This window comes from Hetaerina americana, unplaced genomic scaffold (assembly GCF_022747635.1).
Source record: "Hetaerina americana unplaced genomic scaffold, ioHetAmer1.1.p SCAF_5, whole genome shotgun sequence".
NCBI classification, from domain to species: Eukaryota; Metazoa; Arthropoda; class Insecta; order Odonata; family Calopterygidae; genus Hetaerina; species Hetaerina americana.
In genome coordinates this window covers 64,446,594-64,468,293 of record NW_027287095.1, presented here as the reverse complement: position 1 = coordinate 64,468,293, position 21,700 = coordinate 64,446,594, and positions in this window count along the sequence as shown.

The following is a 21,700-nucleotide window of genomic DNA, read 5'->3' as shown; positions in this document are numbered from 1 at the left end:
CGCAAAGAGGTACGAATGAGTGAGGGCAGAGTGTCCTATTCTCAGGCGCGTAATCATGACCTCTTCCCTCCGAATGCTCCGGATGGAAGAGGACCATGGGGAAACGACCGGTTTTATTGCCCTGAGTTTATTATTTTGCAGAGACTGCCAAGTCTCCTTCCACTGATGCAGGACCGAGTTCCGCAAGGCGGCCTTCACGTCCTCCATTGGAACCAAGGTGGAGTCGGTCTCGGGTTGTCGAAGGGCATCCTTCGCTGCCTGGTCAGCTTTTTCATTGCCTCTTATGCCGACGTGACCAGGAGTCCATATAAAGGAGACCCTGTTCCCCTTTCTCTGAAGGGACAACAGGGTATAATGGATCTCCTGGACTATCGGGTGCACAGGTGCAAAGACCGATAAAGATTTTAGGGCGCTCAACGAGTCGGTGCAGATGAGGAAAGAGCCATTGCTTTCTTTTATTTCTCCTAGGGCCGTCCTTATGGCTGACAGCTCGGCTGTGAAAATGCTGCATGAAGTGTGCAGTTTTTTCCTCACGACTCCATGGTAGTGGGACACGACCGCATAGGCACATGCAGATTCTGACTTTGACCCGTCGGTGTAGACTGGGACGAAGTCAGAAAGTGAGCTGAGGACGGCACTAAAGAGCTGCTGGTATTCGGAATCGGTCGTCTTGGCTTTGCGGCGTGCACTGGCAATGAGTTTAATATCCGGCATTGGTGTTAACCAAGGCGGATACTTAGCATAGGAGACGGGGCATATTTGAGGAAATGTAAAATTTACCTCATTAATAAAATCATTAAAACGAACGGCAAAGGGCCTAGTTGCCCTTCTCCGCCTGTTAAATAAGTCTAAAAACCGTTGGTTAAAAACTATGTTAAAACAAGGGTGGATTGTCTCTGACAAAATTTTACAGGCATAGTTGCCCATTAAAATCATCCTGCGGGTTTCCAACGGAGGCTCCCCTGCGTCTGCAAGTAAGCTTGGGACTGGGCTTGTTCTAAATGCCCCGGTGGCCAACCGTATCCCAGCATTGTGGACACATGTGAGTGGTCTCAAGTAAGACTCTCGTGCTGAGGAATACACTATGGAACCATAGTCCAGTTTGGATCGCACCAAGCCTCTGTACAATAAAAGCATGGTGGTGCGGTCTGCTCCCCAAGTGGAGTGAGTTAAAAACTTTAAAACGTTGAGGGTTTGGCGACACCTCTCGCGTAACACGCGGATATGCTCCCGCCAGTTCAGCTTTTGGTCCAGGATCATGCCGAGAAAGCGGACGGACTCCACAAATGGAAGAATCCTACCCAACAGGGTTAGGGTCGGGGTAACGTGGTAACCGCGAAGATGGTGAAAGTGCACGCATTTCGTTTTCTCCATGGAGAAACGAAATCCGTTCTTTCGCGACCACTCTCCCAGTTTGTTTAGAGTCACCTGGGCTTGCCTGGAAGCGTTTGGCAGTCGTGTCGACCGGCAAAATATGGCTAAGTCGTCCACATAGAGAGATGCCATCACCGGGGCATTGATGCATTCCACCACGTCGTTGATGGCGATGGCAAATAGTAGTAGTAGTTTTGGGTTTTAGGGTGCGTCGACAGCTAAGGTCATTTTGCACCACTCATTAAATATAAAACTAAAATTCCTTTTTAGTTAGGAATAATAAATAAATAAATAAATAAATACGGTTAAATATAAATAAATAAATAATTGTTAAAATCAAAAGCATTAAAATTATGAGCTCCAAAGCTAAAGCTGCCCCATTAAACCGGTTGACCTTAAAAAACTTAGGACTCGGTTTATAGACCCAGAGTCATCCCCTAAAATATTTTTTAAGTCTCCCCTTATCTTCAACATGTCTCTGGCCCTTTGGTATGTTGTACATTCCGTCAGGATATGTTTTATCGTCAGGGGCTGGAAACACTCATTGCAGCGGGGCTGTTCTTTTACCTCCGCAAAGAGGTACGAATGAGTGAGGGCAGAGTGTCCTATTCTCAGGCGCGTAATCATGACCTCTTCCCTCCGAATGTTCCGGATGGAAGAGGACCATGGTGAAACGACCGGTTTTATTGCCCTGAGTTTATTATTTTGCAGAGACTGCCAAGTCTCCTTCCACTGATGCAGGACCGAGTTCCGCAAGGCGGCCTTCACGTCCTCCATTGGGACCAAGGTGGAGTCGGTCTCGGGTTGTCGAAGGGCATCCTTCGCTGCCTGGTCAGCTTTTTCGTTGCCTCTTATGCCGACGTGACCAGGAGTCCATATAAAGGAGACCCTGTTCCCCTTTCTCTGAAGGGACAACAGGGTATAATGGATCTCCTGGACTATCGGGTGCACAGGTGCAAAGACCGATAAAGATTTTAGGGCGCTCAACGAGTCTGTGCAGATGAGGAAAGAGCCATTGCTTTCTTTTATTTCTCCTAGGGCCGTCCTTATGGCTGACAGCTCGGCTGTAAAAATGCTGCAAGAAGTGTGCAGTTTTTTCCTCACGACTCCATGGTAGTGGGACACGACTGCATAGGCACACGCAGATTCTGACTTTGACCCGTCGGTGTAGACTGGGACAAAGTCAGAAAGTGAGCTGAGGACGGCACTGAAGAGCTGCTGGTATTCGGAATCGGTCGTTTTGGCTTTGCGGCGTGCACTGGCAATGAGTTTAATATCCGGCATTGGTGTTAACCAAGGCGGATACTTAGCATAGGAGACGGGGCATATTTGAGGAAATGTAAAATTTACCTCATTAATAAAATCATTAAAACGAACGGCAAAGGGTCTAGTTGCCCTTCTCCGCCTGTTAAATAAGTCTAAAAACCGTTGGTTAAAAACTATGCTAAAACAAGGGTGGTTTGTCTCTGATAAAATTTTACAGGCATAGTTGCCCATTAAAATCATCCTGCGGGTTTCCAACGGAGGCTCCCCTGCGTCTGCAAGTAGGCTTGGGACTGGGCTTGTTCTAAATGCCCCGGTGGCCAACCGTATCCCAGCATTGTGGACACATGTGAGTGGTCTCAAGTAAGACTCTCGTCCTGAGGAATAAACTATGGAACCATAGTCCAATTTGGATCGCACCAAGCCTCTGTACAATAAAAGCATGGTGGTGCGGTCTGCTCCCCAAGTGGAGTGAGTTAAAAACTTTAAAACGTTGAGGGTTTGGCGACACCTCTCGCGTAACACGCGGATATGCTCCCGCCAGTTCAGCTTTTGGTCCAGGATCATGCCGAGAAAGCGGACGGACTCCACAAATGGAAGAATCCTACCCAACAGGGTTAGGGTCGGGGTAACGTGGTAACCGCGAAGACGGTGAAAGTGCACGCATTTCGTTTTCTCCATGGAGAAACGAAATCCGTTCTTTCGCGACCACTCTCCCAGTTTGTTTAGAGTCACCTGGGCTTGCCTGGAAGCGTTTGGCAGTCGTGTCGACCGGCAAAATATGGCTAGGTCGTCCACATAGAGCGATGCCATCACCGGGGCATTGATGCATTCCACCACGTCGTTGATGGCGATGGCAAATAACGTCACGCTCAGTACTGAACCCTGGGGTACCCCGTTCTCCTGTGTAAAAGATCGGGATAAGTGCTTCCCAGTCCTTACTTTAAAAAGGCGGTTAGTTAAAAAATTCCTGATAAATAGGGCCATGTTGCCTCTAAATCCCCACTTGTGGAGCGTGTTGAGGATTCTCCATCGCCACACACTATCATAGGCCTTCTCCAGGTCGAAGAAGACTGCTATGACGTGTTGACGGTGGAGAAAGGCTTCCTGGATGAAGTTCTCAGTGCGAACCAGATGGTCTGTCGTGGACCTGCCACGCCGAAAGCCGCACTGAGCGTCGGAGAGCAGGTGTCGACTCTCCAAGAACCACATGAGACGTCGGTTTACCATCCGTTCCATCACCTTGCACAGGCAGCTGGTGAGAGATATGGGACGGTAGTTGTTCGGGTCATTTTGGTCCTTGCCCTGTTTTGGGATTGGTATCACGATGGACTCTCGCCAGGCATTTGGAAAACTGCCCTCGTTCCAAAGTTGGTTGAGGGTATTTAGGACCTCCCCAATCGCAGTTTCCGGAATGTTCCGGAGAAATGCGTTGTGGATCTCGTCCGCCCCTGGCGAGGTGTAATGGGAGTCTTCGATGGCGGATTTAAGCTCCCAGGACGTGAAAGGCTCATTGTAATATTCCCGTGTAGGACCTGCACCAAATTGGAGAGGGACTCTCTCGCATCGCCTCTTCCTGTACACAAAGTCCGCGGTATAGCCCTCGTCACTGCTATTGGCCGCGAACTGACTGGCAAATATGTTGCTTATTTCGGCAGGTGAATTAACCACCCGGCCAGCAACAAGCAATGGCGAGATGACAAATGAGCCCTTTGACCCGGAGATTTTCTTCACTTTGTCCCATACCTGACCAAGTGGCGTGCGATGGTTGATGGTAGAGACGTATTCTATCCAGGAAGCCCTCTTGGCCTCCTTCACGGCCCTTCGAGCTCGCGCTCTCAGGCGGCGGTACGATGCCAGATTAGTTGCCGTGGGATATTTTCTAAAAATATGCAGTGCTTTTTTCCTCGCCCGAATCGCCCGGTCGCATTCCCCGTTCCACCAAGGGACAGGAGCTCGATTAATGTTCCCGGACGTACGAGGGGTACTTTTCGTAGCTGCCGCCAACAGCGTTGAACTTAGTTTCTCGACGTTGTGCAACGCGTCGAAACTTGCGTCGTGTTTATATGTAAACGTACGCTTGAAAAGTGGCCAGTCCGCACGGTTAATACGCCACTTTTCCGGAGGTTTTGAAATGGTGGGCGAAGAGTCTTCTTTAACGAGTAGAAGAGGAAAATGGTCACTCCCACAGAGATCGTTGTGGGTGGACATTTTCAGCTTTGGGGCTAGACTTCTCGAGCATAGACAAAGATCTATTGCTGAGAATTCCCCATTAAAGCTGTTAAAGCGGGTTTTTTCGCCGCTATTTAATAAAAACAGGTTAAAATCCTCAATAAAGTTGGATAAAATTCGACCTCTCCTATTGCTTTGGGTTTCTGGACCTCCCCAGAGAGGATCATGGGCATTAAAATCTCCCATCAAAATGAACGGCTGAGGAAGCTGGTGGACAAGGGCTTCAAGGTTCAGGCGGGTCACCGGTGCACCCTCTGGCAGATACACGTTGCATAACGTCATCCTCTCAGGGGTGTGCACCGTGACAGCGACGGCCTGGAATGGAGAGTTCAGTTGGACTCGCGAGGTGTAAAGGGCCTCACGGGCCGCAACTGCTACTCCCCCTTGGGCTCGTTGGCCACTTAGGTCATCCGTTCTAAAAACAGTGAACCCCTTCAAAATACCCTTATCTTCAGCCTTAAAATGGGTCTCTTGGAGACAAATACAAGAGGGTTTAAAATCTTGGATTAAAATGGCCAGCTCCTCCTTGTGCCGATAAAAGCCATTGCAGTTCCACTGCAGAATGGAACACATTTAAAGTGTTCAGTTAAAATAAATAAATAAATAAATATATAAATAAATAAGATGGCTAAAAAGGGAGATGACCAACTCTATTGAGGTTATCGCTTGAAGCGATGTTTCCTCTTCCACTCGTTTGCGAAGACCTCAGTATCAGAGATACTCTGGTCCTCTTCAATTACCTCCGGCTTCTTTGGCTTGACTGGAGGCGGCGGGGAAGGTGTATTCTCACGCCCTTTTGGCGTGTTCCCCTTGGTGGTTTTTAGTGGGCTCTTCTTCGAAGGGCCCACAGGAGTAGGTGGCTCCTTGTCCACCTTACTCTTTCCATCCTTCACCCTTTTTGGTTTAGGCACTTGCGTGGTTTCTATTGGGGATTCTTTCGGGATCTCTGTCTGCGTGGCGATGGTACACTTTACACATTGCGTGGTTGCAACGGAAGCAAAGGACCGGGAGAAAGTTGGAGCGATTAGCGCCCTGTATTTTCTCCTCGCTTCCGCATATGGGATTTTTTCCAGTGTTTTTATCTCCATGACTTTCCTCTCTTCTTTCATCTTCGGGCAATCACGAGAGTACACTGGGTGTGTACCCTCGCAATTCACACAAAGAGGTTCCGAAGAGCACTCTTTATCCTCGTGCGCGTCTTTGCCACAGCGCGGGCAGGTGGCCTTGCCCTCGCAGCGCGACGCGACATGGCCGAACCGTTGGCATTTGAAACAACGCACGGGATTTGGGATGAATGGCCTCACTGGTACCGATTCATAGCCCACAAACACCTTGTCGGGTAGTCTATCACGCGCAAACGTCAAGATCACGGAGGTGCTGTTTACGTTTTCTCCGTTGCGCCTTGTGGTGAGTCGACGACAATCAGTCACCCCCTGAGAGAACATTTCTCTCTTGATTTCTTCCATGTCCACGTATAGGAGGTCGTAGTGACTGATGACTCCCCGACAGGTGTTAAGAGTGCGGTGCACCTCCACCTTAATCGGAATGTCATGGAGCATTCCCATAGCAAGCAGTTTATCGCTTTGTGTATCGTTCAGGGTCTCTATAAGAAGTGTACCATCCCGAAGCTTCTTCACGCTCTTTGGGTCCCCAGGCACAATCTGTGACAAAACTCTGCGAATTAAGAAAGGAGAAACCTTTTTCAAGGTTTCACCTTCCTTTATGCATGACATAATTAAATAGCGCTTACATGCGCCTATGCACTTTTCTCCCCCGCCGGTGTCCGGACGGGATCTTTTTAGTGGTGGAAAGGGTTTTTCCTCCATAATAATAAATAATTCGTCCCTCGGCCTCCCCACCCGCCACGGAGCCACACATTTGGGACGCCACTCCGCCAAACCGGAGCGGTCGCCAGGGCTAACTCGAGGGATATAGCGCTTCTGGAGTGGTTGTCTGTTTCGGGGTGGATCTTCGGTGCAAGGGCCCACCAAAACCCTTACATCTCCGACCTCCCTACGCAGACCCCCACAACCTTGGCACTCGCCACCGGAGCGAAAACGCGACGGAAGCCGATTGACCGGGAGTGGCTAGCTCCCGGCCTCCCGTTTACACGAAATCCGGGGCCGAAGAGGGGTATCACTCCCTGGTCCATACAGGGCATCCGACACCCTGCTGGGAACCAGAAAGCTCACCCTCCAGGATCCCCTTTTCTCCCTTACGGGTCTCCAGGCACGGCAAACACCTGGGCGGATCGCAGGCCAGATGGTATGGCCGCTCACAGACAGTGGATCCACAGCACTGTCCGGACGCATCCCTTGCTGGCTTGGGGTTTGTTTTCGGGGTTTTCTCCCCGCCCTTTTAGTCGCCTCTTACGACAAGCAGGGATACTGCGGGAGTATTCTCTATCCCCCTACCCGCGGGGGGGGATGGCAAATAACGTCACGCTCAGTACTGAGCCCTGGGGTACCCCGTTCTCCTGTGTAAAAGATCGGGATAAGTGCTTCCCAGTCCTTACTTTAAAAAGGCGGTTAGTTAAAAAATTTCTGATAAATAGGGCCATGTTGCCTCTAAATCCCCACTTGTGGAGCGTGTTGAGGATTCTCCATCGCCACACACTATCATAGGCCTTCTCCAGGTCGAAAAAGACTGCTATGACGTGTTGACGGTGGAGAAAGGCTTCCTGGATGAAGTTCTCAGTGCGAACCAGATGGTCTGTCGTGGACCTGCCACGCCGAAAGCCGCACTGAGCGTCGGAGAGCAGGTGACGACTCTCCAAGCACCACATGAGACGTCGGTTTACCATCCGTTCCATCACCTTGCACAGGCAGCTGGTGAGAGATATGGGACGGTAGTTGTTCGGGTCATTTTTGTCCTTGCCCTGTTTTGGGATTGTTATCACGATGGACTCTCGCCAGGCATTTGGAAAACTGCCCTCGTTCCAAAGTTGGTTGAGGGTATTTAGGACCTCCCCAATCGCAGTTTCCGGAATGTTCCGGAGAAATGCGTTGTGGATTTCGTCCGCCCCTGGCGAGGTGTAATGGGAGTCTTCGATGGCGGATTTAAGCTCCCAGGACGTGAAAGGCTCATTGTAATATTCGCTTGTAGGACCTGCACCGAAATTGAGAGGGACACTCTCGCATCGCCTCTTCAGGTTCGCAAAGTCCGCGGCATAGCCCTCGTCACTGCTATTGGCCGCGAACTGACTGGCAAATATGTTGCTTATTTCGGCAGGTGAATTAACCACCCGGCCAGCAACAAGCAATGGCGAGATGACAAATGAGCCCTTGGACCCGGAGATTTTCTTCACTTTGTCCCATACCTGACCAAGCGGCGTGCGATGGTTGATGGTAGAGACGTATTCTATCCAGGAAGCCCTCTTGGCCTCCTTCACGGCCCTTCGAGCTCGCGCTCTCAGGCGGCGGTACGATGCCAGATTAGTTGCCGTGGGATATTTTCTAAAAATATTCAATGCTTTTTTCCTCGCCCGAATCGCCCGGTCGCATTCCCCGTTCCACCAAGGGACAGGAGCTCGATTAATATTCCCGGACGTACGAGGGAAACTTTTGGTAGCTGCCACCAACAGCGTTGAACTTAGTTTATCGACGTTGTGCAAGGCGTCGAAACTTGCGTCGTGTTTATATGTAAACGTACGCTTGAAAAGTGGCCAGTCCGCACGGTTAATACGCCACTTTTCCGGAGGTTTTGAAATGGTGGGCGAAGAGTCTTCTTTAACGAGTAGAAGAGGAAAATGGTCACTCCCACAGAGATCGTTGTGGGTGGACATTTTCAGCTTTGGGGCTAGACTTCTCGAGCATAGACAAAGATCTATTGCTGAGAATTCCCCATTGAAGCTGTTAAACCGGGTTTTTTCGCCGCTATTTAATAAAAACAGGTTAAAATCCTCAATAAAGTTGGATAAAATTCGACCTCTCCTATTGCTTTGGGTTTCTGGCCCTCCCCAGAGAGGATCATGGGCATTAAAATCTCCCATCAAAATGAACGGCTGAGGAAGCTGGTGGACAAGGGCTTCAAGGTTCAGGCGGGTCACCGGTGCACCCTCTGGCAGATACACGTTGCATAACGTCATCCTCTCAGGGGTGTGCACCGTGACAGCGACGGCCTGGAATGGAGAGTTCAGTTGGACTCGCGAGGTGTAAAGGGCCTCACGGGCCGCAACTGCTACTCCCCCTTGGGCTCGTTGGCCACTTAGGTCATCCATTCTAAAAACAGTGAACCCCTTCAGAATACCCTTATCTTCAGCCTTAAAATGGGTCTCTTGGAGACAAATACAAGAGGGTTTAAAATCTTGGATTAAAATGGCCAGCTCCTCCTTGTGCCGATAAAAGCCATTGCAGTTCCACTGCAGAATGGAACACATTTAAAGTGTTAAATTAGAATAAATAAATAAATATATAAATAAAAGAGATGACTAAAAAGGGAGATGACCAACTCTATTGAGGTTATCGCTTGAAGCGATGTTTCCTCTTCCACTCGTTTGCGAAGACCTCAGTATCAGAGATACTCTGGTCCTCTTCAATTACCTCCGGCTTCTTTGGCTTGACTGGAGGCGGCGGGGAAGGTGTATTCTCACGCCCTTTTGGCGTGTTCCCCTTGGTGGTTTTTAGTGGGCTCTTCTTTGAAGGGCCCACAGGAGTAGGTGGCTCCTTGTCCACCTTACTCTTTCCATCCTTCACCCTTTTTGGTTTAGGCACTTGCGTGGTTTCTATTGGGGATTCCTTCGGGATCTCTGTCTGCGTGGCGATGGTACACTTTACACATTGCGTGGTTGCAACGGAAGCAAAGGACCGGGAGAAAGTTGGAGCGATTAGCGCCCTGTATTTTCTCCTCGCTTCCGCATATGGGATTTTTTCCAGTGTTTTTATCTCCATGACTTTCCTCTCTTCTTTCATCTTCGGGCAATCACGAGAGTACACTGGGTGTGTACCCTCGCAATTCACACAAAGAGGTTCCGAAGAGCACTCTTTATCCTCGTGCGCGTCTTTGCCACAGCGCGGGCAGGTGGCCTTGCCCTCGCAGCGCGACGCGACATGGCCGAACCGTTGGCATTTGAAACAACGCACGGGATTTGGGATGAATGGCCTCACTGGTACCGATTCATAGCCCACAAACACCTTGTCGGGTAGTCTATCACGCGCAAACGTCAAGATCACGGAGGTGCTGTTTACGTTTTCTCCGTTGCGCCTCGTGGTGAGTCGACGACAATCAGTCACTCCCTGAGAGAACATTTCTCTCTTGATTTCTTCGATGTCCACGTATAGAAGGTCGTAGTGACTGATAACTCCCCGACAGGTGTTAAGAGTGCGGTGCACCTCCACCTTAATCGGAATGTCATGGAGCGTTCCCATAGCAAGTAGTTTTTCGCTCTGTGTGTCGTTCAGGGTCTCTATAAGTAGTGTACCATCCCTGAGCTTCTTCACGCTCTTTGGGTCCCCAGGCACAATCTGTGATAACACTCTGCGAATTAAGAAGGGAGAAACCTTTTTCAAGGTCTCACCTTCCTTTATGCACGACATAATTAAATAGCGCTTACATGCGCCGATACACTTTTCTCCCCCGCCGGTGTCCGGACGGGATCTTTTTAGTGGTGGAAAGGGTTTTTCCTCCATAATAATTAATTATTCGTCCCTCGGCCTCCCCACCCGCCACGGAGCCACACATTTGGGACGCCACTCCGCCAAACCGGAGCGGTCGCCAGGGCTAACTCGAGGGATATAGCGCTTCAGGAGTGGTTGTCTGTTTCGGGGTGGATCTTCGGTGCAAGGGCCCACCAAAACCCTTACATCTCCGACCTCCCTACGCAGAACCCCACAACCTTGGCACTCGCCACCGGAGCGAAAACGCGACGGAAGCCGATTGACCGGGAGTGGCTAGCTCCCGGCCTCCCGTTTACACGAAATCCGGGGCCGAAGAGGGGTATCACTCCCCGGTCCATACAGGGCATCCGACACCCTGCTGGGAACCAGAAAGCTCACCCTCCAGGATCCCCTTTTCTCCCTTACGGGTCTCCAGGCACGGCAAACACCTGGGTGGATCGCAGGCCAGATGGTATGGCCGCTCACAGACAGTGGATCCACAGCACTGTCCGGACGCATCCCTTGCTGGCTTGGGGTTTGTTTTCGGGGTTTTCTCCCCGCCCTTTTAGTCGCCTCTAACGACAAGCAGGGATACTGCGGGAGTATTCTCTAACCCCCTACCCGCAGGGGGGCTGGATGAAATTGTCAGTGCGCACCAGATGATCTGTCGTGGACCTCTCACGCCGGAAGCCGCACTGAGCGTCGGAGAGGAGGTGTCGTCTCTCCAAGCACCAAACGAGACGTCGGTTAACCATTCTTTCCATCACCTTGCGAAGGCAACTGGTGAGAGAGATGGGCCGATAGCTGTTCGGGTCGCTCTTATTCTTACCCTGTTTCGGAACGGGTATCACCAGGGACTCCCGCCAGGAATTCGGGAAACTACCCTCAATCCACAATTGGTTCAGGGTATTGAGGACCTCCCCCAACGCTGACTTCGGAATATTCCGAAGAAAGGCGTTGTGGATCTGATCCATTCCCGGTGAGGTGTTATGGGAGTCCGTGATAGCGGACTCGAGTTCCCATGGCGAGAATGGCTCGTTGTATGCTGCAGGATTTCCAGCTTCGCGAAAATTGAGAGGGACTCTCTCGCATTGCCTCTTGAAGTTTGCGAAGTTGGCGTCATATAATTCATCACTGCTGCTGGCCTCGAATTGCTTGGCGAAGGTGTCGCTTATTTCTGGGGGTGAAGTCACCACCCGTCCAGCAACAAGCAGTGGCGAGATGACGAAGGAGCCCTTGGACCCAGAGATTTTTTTGACTTTATCCCATACCTGCGAAAGTGGGGTTCTCTGGTTAATAGTAGAGACGTACTCTATCCAGGAAGCCCTCTTGGCCTGCTTCACCGCCTTCCGGGCTCGCGCTCGTAGGTGGCGGTAGGCTGCCAGGTTTGTTGCCGTGGGGTATTTCTTAAAAATATTCAACGCTTTTTTCCTCGTCCGGATCGCCCTGTCGCATTCCTCGTTCCACCAAGGGACGGGTGCTCGATGAAGGGTGCCAGACGTGCGAGGAACACTTTCGGTAGCTACGGCTACGAGCGTTGAAGTCAGTGTCTCGACATTTTGCAACGCGTCTAGACTTGCGTCATGTTTAAAATGAAAATTGTTCCTAAAAAGCGACCAGTCGGCACGGCTAATACGCCAGTTTTCCGGAGGTCTGAAGGTGTTTGGCGAACGGTCTACTTTCTCGAGTAGAAGAGGAAAGTGGTCACTCCCACAGAGATCGTTGTGGACGATCATCTTCAGCTTCGGGGCTAGGCTTCTCGAGCATATGGCAAGATCTATTGCTGAAAATTCCCCTGTGAAGCTGTTGAAGCGAGTTTTTTCCCCGCTATTTAATAAAAACAAATTAAAATCCTCAATAAAATTCGGCCTCTCCTATTGCTTGGGGTGGATGGGCCTCCCCATAGTGGATCATGGGCATTAAAATCGCCCATCAAAATAAATGGACGAGGTAGCTGACGGACAAGGGCTTCCAAGTTAAAACGAGTTACCGGTGCACCCTCCGGCAGATAGACGTTGCATAACGTCATCGTCTCTGGGGTGTGCACTGTGACAGCCACTGCCTGGAATGGGGTGTTCAGTTGGACTCGGGAGGTGTAAAGGGCCTCGCGAATCGCAACTGCCACTCCTCCTTGGGCGCGTTGACCACTCGTGTCGTCAAGTCTAAAAACAGTGCACCCCTTTAAAACACCCTTGTCTGTCGCCTTAAAATGCGTCTCTTGCAGACAGATGCAAGAGGGATCAAAAGCGTCCATTAAAACGGCCAGCTCCTCCTTGTGCCGATAAAAACCGTTGCAGTTCCACTGCAGTAAAAAGGCCATTAAAATTAATTATAATTAAAATAAATAAATAGATAAATAATTGTGTTTTAAAATTTGGGAGATGACCGGTTTTTAAGAAATCATCGCTTAAAGCGATGTTTCCTCCTCCACTCAGTTGCCAGGACCTCCGTATCCGAGATACTCTGGTCCTCCAGAACCTCCGGCCTCCCTGGTTTTGCGGGAGGTGTAGGGGAAGGGGTCTTCTCACGCCGTATCGTCGTGTTCCCCTTGGTGGTTTTTCTTTGTGGGCTCTTCTTCGAAGGGCCCACCGGAGTAGGTGGCTCATTGTCCACCTTACTCTTTGTCTCTTTGGTGCTTTTTAATTTTTTGCTTTGCGTGACCAAAGCGGTGACTTGAGGGGCGTCAGTTTGCGTGGCGATGGTGCACTTTGGCAATGGGGTAGACGCGACGGAAGCAAAGGACCGGGAGAAAGTTGGGGCGACGAGTGCCCTGTACTTTCTCCTCGCTTCCAAATATGAAGTCTTTTCCAGCGTCTTTATCTCCATGATCTTTCTTTCCTCCTTCATCTTCGGACAATCACGGGAGTACACTGGATGTGTACCCTCGCAATTGACGCAAAGCGCTTCCGAGGAGCACTCTCTATCCTCGTGCGCGTCCTTGCCACAGCGCGGGCAGGTTGCCTTGCCCTCACAGCGCGACGCGACGTGGCCGAAACGTTGGCACTGAAAACAACGCACGGGATTAGGAATGAACGGCCTCACTGGGACCGATTCGTATCCAATGAATACCTTGTCGGGCAGCCTATCACGAGCGAACGTCAAAATCACGGACGTGGTGTTAATATTCTCGCCGTTGCGCCTTGTCGTTAGTCGACGACAATCCGTCACTCCCTGAGAGAACATTTCTCTCTTGATTTCGTCGACATCAACATAGAGGAGGTTGTAATGGCTGATGACTCCCCGACAACGCCTTGTCGTTAGTCGACGACAATCCGTCACTCCCTGAGAGAACATTTCTCTCTTGATTTCGTCGACATCAACATAGAGGAGGTTGTAATGGCTGATGACTCCCCGACAAGTGTTGAGAGTGCGGTGCACCTCCACTTTTATCGGAATGTCATGGAGCATTCCCATTGCCAATAATTTCTCGCTTTGCTTTTCGTTATTTGTCTCTATAAGCAGAGTACCGTCCCTTAGTTTCTTGACGCTCTTCGGGTCCCCAGGTACTATCTGCGACAACACTCTCCGTATAAGGAAAGGAGAGACCTTTTTCAAGGTCTCACCTTCCTTAGCACATGACATAATGAGGTACCGCTTGCAAGCACCTATGCATTGATCTCCCCCGCCCGAGTCCGGACGGGATCTTTTTGTTGGTGGAAAGGGTTTTTCCTCCATAATAATTAATAATTCGTCCCTCACATACATTCGTCCCTCACATACAGAGCCACACATTCGGGACGCCACTCCGCCAAACCGGAGCGGTCGCCAGGGCTAACTCGAGGGATATAGCGCTTCAGGAGTGGTTGTCTGTTTCGGGGTGGATCTTCGATACAAGGGCCCACCAAAACCCTTACATCTCCGACCTCCCTACGCAGACCCCCACAACCTTGGCACTCGCCACCGGAGCGAAAACGCGACGGAAGCCGATTGACCGGGAGTGGCTAGCTCCCGGCCTCCCGTTTACACGAAATCCGGGGCCGAAGAGGGGTATCACTCCCCGGTCCATACAGGGCATCCGACACCCTGCTGGGAACCAGAAAGCTCACCCTCCAGGATCCCCTTCTCTCCCTTACGGGTCTCCAGGCACGGCAAACACCTGGGCGGATCGCAGGCCAGATGGTATGGCCGCTCACAGACAGTGGATCCACAGCACTGTCCGGACGCATCCCTTGCTGGCTTGGGGTTTGTTTTCGGGGTTTTCTCCCCGCCCTTTTAGTCGCCTCTTACGACAAGCAGGGATACTGCGGGAGTATTCTCTATCCCCCTACCCGCGGGGGGGGGTGTACTCTCGTGATTGCCCAATGATAAAAGAAGAAAGGAAGGTCATTGAGATCAAAACATTAGAAAAAATCCCATACGCGGAAGCAAGGAGAAAATACAGGGCGCTAATCGCCCTAACTTTCTCCCGGTCCTTTGCTTCCGTTGTGACCACGCCATCTTTTAAGTTCAAAGAAGAGCCCACAAAAACCACCAAGGGGAACATGCCGAAAGGGCGTGAGAATACACCTTCCCCACCACCTCCAGCCAAGCCAAGCCAAAGAAGCTGAAGGTCATTGAAGAGGACCACAGTATCTCGGATAATGAGGTCTTCACAAGCGAGTGGAAGAGGAAACATCGCTTCAAGCAATAACCTCAGTAGTTGGTCACCTCCCTTTTTAATTAACTTATTTATTTATATATTTATTCATTTTAATTTTACACTTTTAATGTGTTTCCCATTGCAGTGGAACTGCAACGGTTTTTATCAGCACAATGAGGAGCTGGCCATTTTAATCCAAGATTTTAAACCCTCTTGCATTTGTCTGTCAAGGCCGAAGACGAGGGTATTCTAAAGGGGTTCACTGTTTTTAGAACGGATGACACAAGTGGCCAACGAGCTCAAGATAGAGTAGCGGTTACAACTCGTGAGGCCCTTTACACCTTGAGTCCAACTGAACTCTCCATTCCAAGCCGTCGCACTCACGGTTCACATCCCTGAGAGGATGACTTTATGTAATGTGTATCTCCCTGAGGGTGCACCGGTGACTCGCCTGATTATGTCATGTATAAAGGAAAGTGAGACCTTGAAAAAGGTTTCTCCTTTCTTAATTCACAGAGTGTTGTCACAGATACTGCCTGGGGACCCAAAGAGCGTGAAGAAGCTCAGGGATGGTACACTTCTTATAGAGACCCTGAACGATACACAGAGCGAAAAACTGCTAGCTATGGGAATGCTCCATGACATTCCGATTAAGGTGGAGGTGCACTGCACTCTTAACACCTGTCGGGGAGTCATCAGTCACTATGACCTCCTATACGTGGACATCGAAGAAATCAAGAGAGAAATGTTCTCTCAGGGAGTGACTGATTGTCGTCGACTCACCACAAGGCGCAACGGAGAAAACGTAAACAGCACCTCCGTGATCTTGACGTTTGCGCGTGATAGACTAGGCCACGCTGTGGCAAAGATACGCACGATACCATAGCCACAGGAAATGACCATGAATTTGAAGGCAAAGACATCCATTCGAATCTGTTTCCCGCATCGCAGATGTAGACAACCTGCAGAAACTTCAGAAAAGGGTCGCACCCCTGGCGGAATACAGAGAGATAGATGTACAGGTCCATGAGGTAACCGAACACGTAGAAGTGCCCTACTTCTCTATGGCTCACCCCTACCCATATCATAATGTATCAGTCAAATCCTTGTTTGTGGAAGGAGCCAACCTTGCAAAGCCACACAGCAGTGCCATACATTTCTAAACTGACTCAGGTCACAGCTGAGATCTTGCAATGGGTTAATCTATAGAAACAAAGAGATGTGCTGGCGATGGCCAGGCCTTCCTGTGCTTTTCTCCCGATTGCGATTCCAAAGGCATCAGGGGGCACACGTATCATTCAGGACATGTCTGATTGGACAAAATTCTATAATAAGCCAAAGTTCACGCCAAGGCACTTGAAACTATCCCAGCCGGCTCTGGAAAGTTGCTTCCCGCCAAACCGAAGATGGGAGCATCTGGAGAACAGCAGCTTCTCTTCGCCAGAACATTCACATCGACCCACTGATCAACTCACCTGGTGGACCTCTTATCACGGAAGAGGAAAATGCTGAATTTGCAGACAATATGCTGGAGGCCACCTTCATGTCGATACTGGGTCCACTGGTACCAGATGATCCTCGTGACCTTCCTGAAGAGGATGAAACAACCGAGGAGGGGACCATGACGGTAACGAAGGTTACTGAAAACTACCTAAGAGCAGCCCTTGGACGACTACATTCCAAGAAAGCACCAGGAGAGAAAGCACCAGGAGAGGACAGCATCCCAAACGAGGCCCTTCGACAGATGCCTTTCTCGCTCGTAACTCACCTTATTACGCTCTTTACGGCCTGCCTCTCCATGGGACATTTTCCAGCCAACTTGAAATTGGCAAAATTCATTCTATTGCCGAAGCCGCCGAAGTCCGCTCGGAATATAGAGAAGTACCACCCGATTGCCCTGCTAGCGACCCTGGGAAAGCTGCTTGAGAGGGTACTGCTGCCACACCTTCTGAGGCACATCGTGGCCTACTCAATCTTGCCGGCATTACAGTATGGTTTTTGAGAGGAACACTCCACCACACACCAGCTCGTCTGGAACAGGTGACAGCCGGATTCAATCAGCGATGCTGCTCAGAGGTGGCATTCTTTGACATCAGGAAAGCCTTTGACTGGGTATGACATGCTGGCATCAGGCAAAAACTTGCAAAACAGCGCTTTCCAAATTGGCAGCGTCGCTTGATAACATCATACCTGACAGGAAGGACTTACCGTGCCACCTAGGGACGCACGCTGTCACAGCCAAAACAGGTCCACGCAGGCGTGCCACACGGATTGGTGATCGGAGCGATACTTTTTAATTTATACATGGCGGACCTCTCGATGGACCAAGGATGACAGACCATGAATGCCCTGTATGTGGATGATGCAGCAATAGTGACCACTTCGGGGAGAGCACACAGTGGCCACATACCTGCAGCGAGACAGTAGACAAACTGCTGGAGTGGTACGCCCTGTGGTGAATTAGCTTCAAAAATGGAGACGATTCTTTTTTCACCTGGAGGACTGCGAGAACCAGGAAAAATCCTCGTGGGCACCGAAGAGGTGCCATGGAAGGAAGAGGTGACCTATCTAGGTGTCATTCTGGATAAAAGACTGACAAGTCACGCCTTTGCTGCCATCAGGAAGGCAAGAGGAAGACGACAAACTCGCCGCTGCTGCGTCCACCGTCCCTCTATTAAGACAAAGACGTATCTATACGTTGCGGCAATTCGCCCGTTCTTGATGTACGCTTCACAGGCATGGAGTGGCCAAATGACTCAGATGTCCTTCTAACACTTAGTGCCCCTCTTTCAGTCACCTTGAACAGTATACTTGGACTTGGCTGGAACTATGCCGCAGAAATTCTCCACGCCTTAACTGAAACTGCACCCATCGAAGATGACAGCCTTGACCTTGAAGGCAAAAAAGAAGAGCACTTGCGGTCGATCGGCAGCTTAAAACCTGTCTCCTGGGAAAGGCACAAATGCCCTAGAGCAGCAACGGGACGGGACGACGACCAACCACTATTGAAAAGGAAAAGGATTTGATTGGACCCTCCTTCATCGGTGGGCTAAGAAGCCACAAACATAGCAGCTGAATGATTAAATCATCGGGCAGCTGCAAGGCAAGCGTCAAGAGGGAACGTTTTGGCAAAAAGAAGACGAGGAGTTGAGCCGAGGCGATAGAGCCTCATGAGTAGGAAAATTTGCATGGTCCGGGAGTCTTGTGAAGAGGACCAGGACGATCCATTGCAAGGTTGGCGGCTTTCCCCAGAGGGAGGACTCCCGGAGGAAGGGCTATCTCTCACCCCCACTGGACATCTCAACCAGCCAGAGGTTGTGGGTAAATCGGTACAAAGAGTGCCGGTTCCATTGCCGGTGGGATGCAGCCATGCGGAAATTTGAGTAGTAGTAGTAGTTTTGAGAGTTTTAGGGTGCGTCGACAGCTAAGGTCATTTTGCACCACTCATTAAATATAAAACTAAAATTCCTTTTTACTTAGGAATAAATAAATAAATAAATACGATTAAATATAAATAAATAAATAAATAATTGTTAAAATCAAAGGCCATTAAAATTATGAGATCAAAAACTATATCTGCCTCATTAAACCAGTTGCCAGGCAGGAAACGGTACAATAAAGCCACTAAATTTCCATATCGATGTTGCAGGACTCTAAGAGCACAAGTTTCCCAAGCCCTCGCGCCGAAATAAGTTCTTTTAAGTTCGTACCATGTGAAATAGGTTTAAGTGTTTCTCAGCTTAGGAGTATTAAGTGTACCTTGTGTTTTGTGTCTCCGAAAAGTGATTCATTAATGTCCATGCTATTTTTACCCTTAAACCGACCATTAGACTTATGGTTGGCCCTCAATACTATCAATTTAGGACTGAAAGAAAAACTCTGTGCAAGGAACTGTGGACTTGTCACGGGTACATGCCTTTGTCTTACCCTAAGACTACTCACAGTAATGTAGAACTGAAAGCATGATCGTGTGTCTCCAGGCTTACCCTATACTAACTCTTAACTCTCACTCCTGTAACATTGCCGTTTTTCTCCGGAAAATAGAGCTCATAGACCCAACGATAAATGAAAGTGTTGTTGATGACCGATACCTGAACCTCGCTAGTAATGACGCCAACCTTGAGCACCTCTTAAAGTTGACCGCAAAATTAGATACTCATGACGTACCCACCGTATCCCTGTCCAATATAGAAAGAAACGTTAAGTCCCTGTCCCCCCTGGGTTTGGACATAAAGTTCATTACGTAGGAATCTCATCTTTTGTGGTGCTCTTCGGCTCACTGTGTTCGGTCGTTGTCTGTCCATTGCAAGCGCAAAGCAGACCGTGTATTGCGACGCATTCCTCAAGACAAAATCACCGAGTGTAAAAGTGAATCATGTACCACCCCCCCTGTGAATATACATGGAAACGTGACGAACCAGTTAACCACAATCCATGTGTTGCTGTTTCCTACCCTAGGCAGTATCAGAAATGTGCCATGATAAAGTGTATGCCGTGATAAAGTATGCAAGTGAACTATTTATAGCAAGATATATCCTTGTAATATGAAAATTGTGACTATGGATTTAATGAAATATTTCTACTGCGATGGGAACTGTGAAGAGGAATTATTTTGATGTAATGAACTTTTAAGGTTGGAATAGACCACAAATGTGATTTTTCCATATGGTGTGTCGATTGTGATCAATGGCTACAGTACTTTTATTTTATTATTATTACCATTTTTTTCTCGCAAGTACTACCTTATGTAATCATTTTTGTATATATGTATGTTTTTTTTATTGTATCGGGGAGAAAGCAAGGTTGACTTCTAAGGGGCTCACAGTTTGATTTCAAAGCCGGGGTGATGTCGCAGGGACATGATGCTAGTTCTGATGTTTCGGAAAAGCCAAGTAGATGGCAGTCTCAATACACAATGTCGTGGGGACATGATGCTTGGACATCTAGAAGGACTCATGCGAGCTAGTGACCTTTTCGCCGAATCCGCGATAGCAAATTCGGTGAACAGTGGCTGGACACAATCATCCACCACCAAGGTTAACCTGCTCTCTCCCCTACCGCTAATGATAAGGAGTTTGGCGCTCGGCCTTTGTACACAGGAATTCATATATAAACCCCGAGCACCCCAAGCAAAGCAGGGCAGTGACTGGAGACACTAAAGGTTGTGGAACTCTCTTGCGGAGGCCGAACCTGCTGTTGTCTCTACGCTTCCTCTTTCCTTCCGGGCCGGGCTCCTTGTGTAGTAAGTCCAATAAATTTATAGCAATGAATGCCCCTCTTTGATTCCACAAACCCAACCCTACTATGTCCACGCGACAGACTCGTTTGGGATTGTAAAGAACTTGTTTATAAAATGTAAAATTTTCTGTGTTAAACTCCAATGTGAATAAATTAAGTTCCTCAGGCAAACACACCCGTAATAACAGGATTATATAATATGCTTGCATAGGGGTTGCATTTTCTGGCAGGTAAAGCAACGGATGCACGAATAAAAGATATCTCAAAGAAGATTGCTCAACCGGCTGGCGATAAAGTATCGGTCACTGTTGTACTTCAAACAGAAAAACTTCTGTGTTACAAATTAGTTTTGTCTCTCTCTCCCAGCATCCTTCCCAGCTATCCCATGAAGCCAGACGACTCAGCAATAAGGTGATGCTAGCCGAGTTTGAGGTGCTAACACCTATCCTTGCTCCCAATCTTTTAAAAAAAGGCCATCCAGAGAGCGGAGTGAATGATTACACCAGGCTTGGCCTTTATGAGCGTCTGGGGGTGATGTTTTATCCCTTTACAACGTGGCTCACGTGAAATAGTGTGGCACTCTGGAAGGCTTGCCCTGCTTGTCATTTTACCCATGCAACCATAGGGTCAGATTTGTACGATTTTTGAGGCTCACCCCTTTCTGGCCCCATCAGTAAATGGTGATTATAGTATATTACTGACCCCAGATTCGCCTTAACTGGCAGTAAGTGACTTCAAAAGGCTATTTGGCCTCCCTGCCGGATTCGCTGAACAATGATCAAAGGGGGAAGCTTACATCTGTTCCCCAATTATCTTATCCTAAGTTCAAAAAACCAGCTGATGCAATATTGCAAGTTTTTTATGTACCAGTGAAAATATAGCACAGAGTTTTAGTGTGCATATCATTAAGGCCCCCTATACAATTCCTATTACAAGTGAGAAGCTTGGACTTAGGTATTACAGCATGAGCAAGGAGATTAATTTAAACAAATTGCCATTAAACGTTTTTGAGAAATACACTACGTGGTCAAGGAAGTTTTACCTTTCCTCCCGGATGCTCAGCTGATGATGGCTCCCAGTACCTGCCAGGAATAGTCAGTTGACACCAGAACAAAAATATTAACATTGTGAATGTGTCCAATGCTCCACTATTCCCGAATTTGTAATGTGATGTAAATAATTGTTTTTAAGGGTTTCACTGATTGTGAAAAACGTTTCCTTCTCCTCTTGCTGTTGCAACTGTTTTGTTCGTGTTCCATGAATTTTTGCATTGTGAATTTTTTACTAGTGTATACCATTTTCCTAGAATGGTTAGACCCTTTATTATATTTGCTGCTGGGGTAATGAGCAAGTATGCAACATGTCATTCTTTCCCTGACCCCTCCGAATCTCCCATGTGACCAAAGATGTTTCAAGTGTA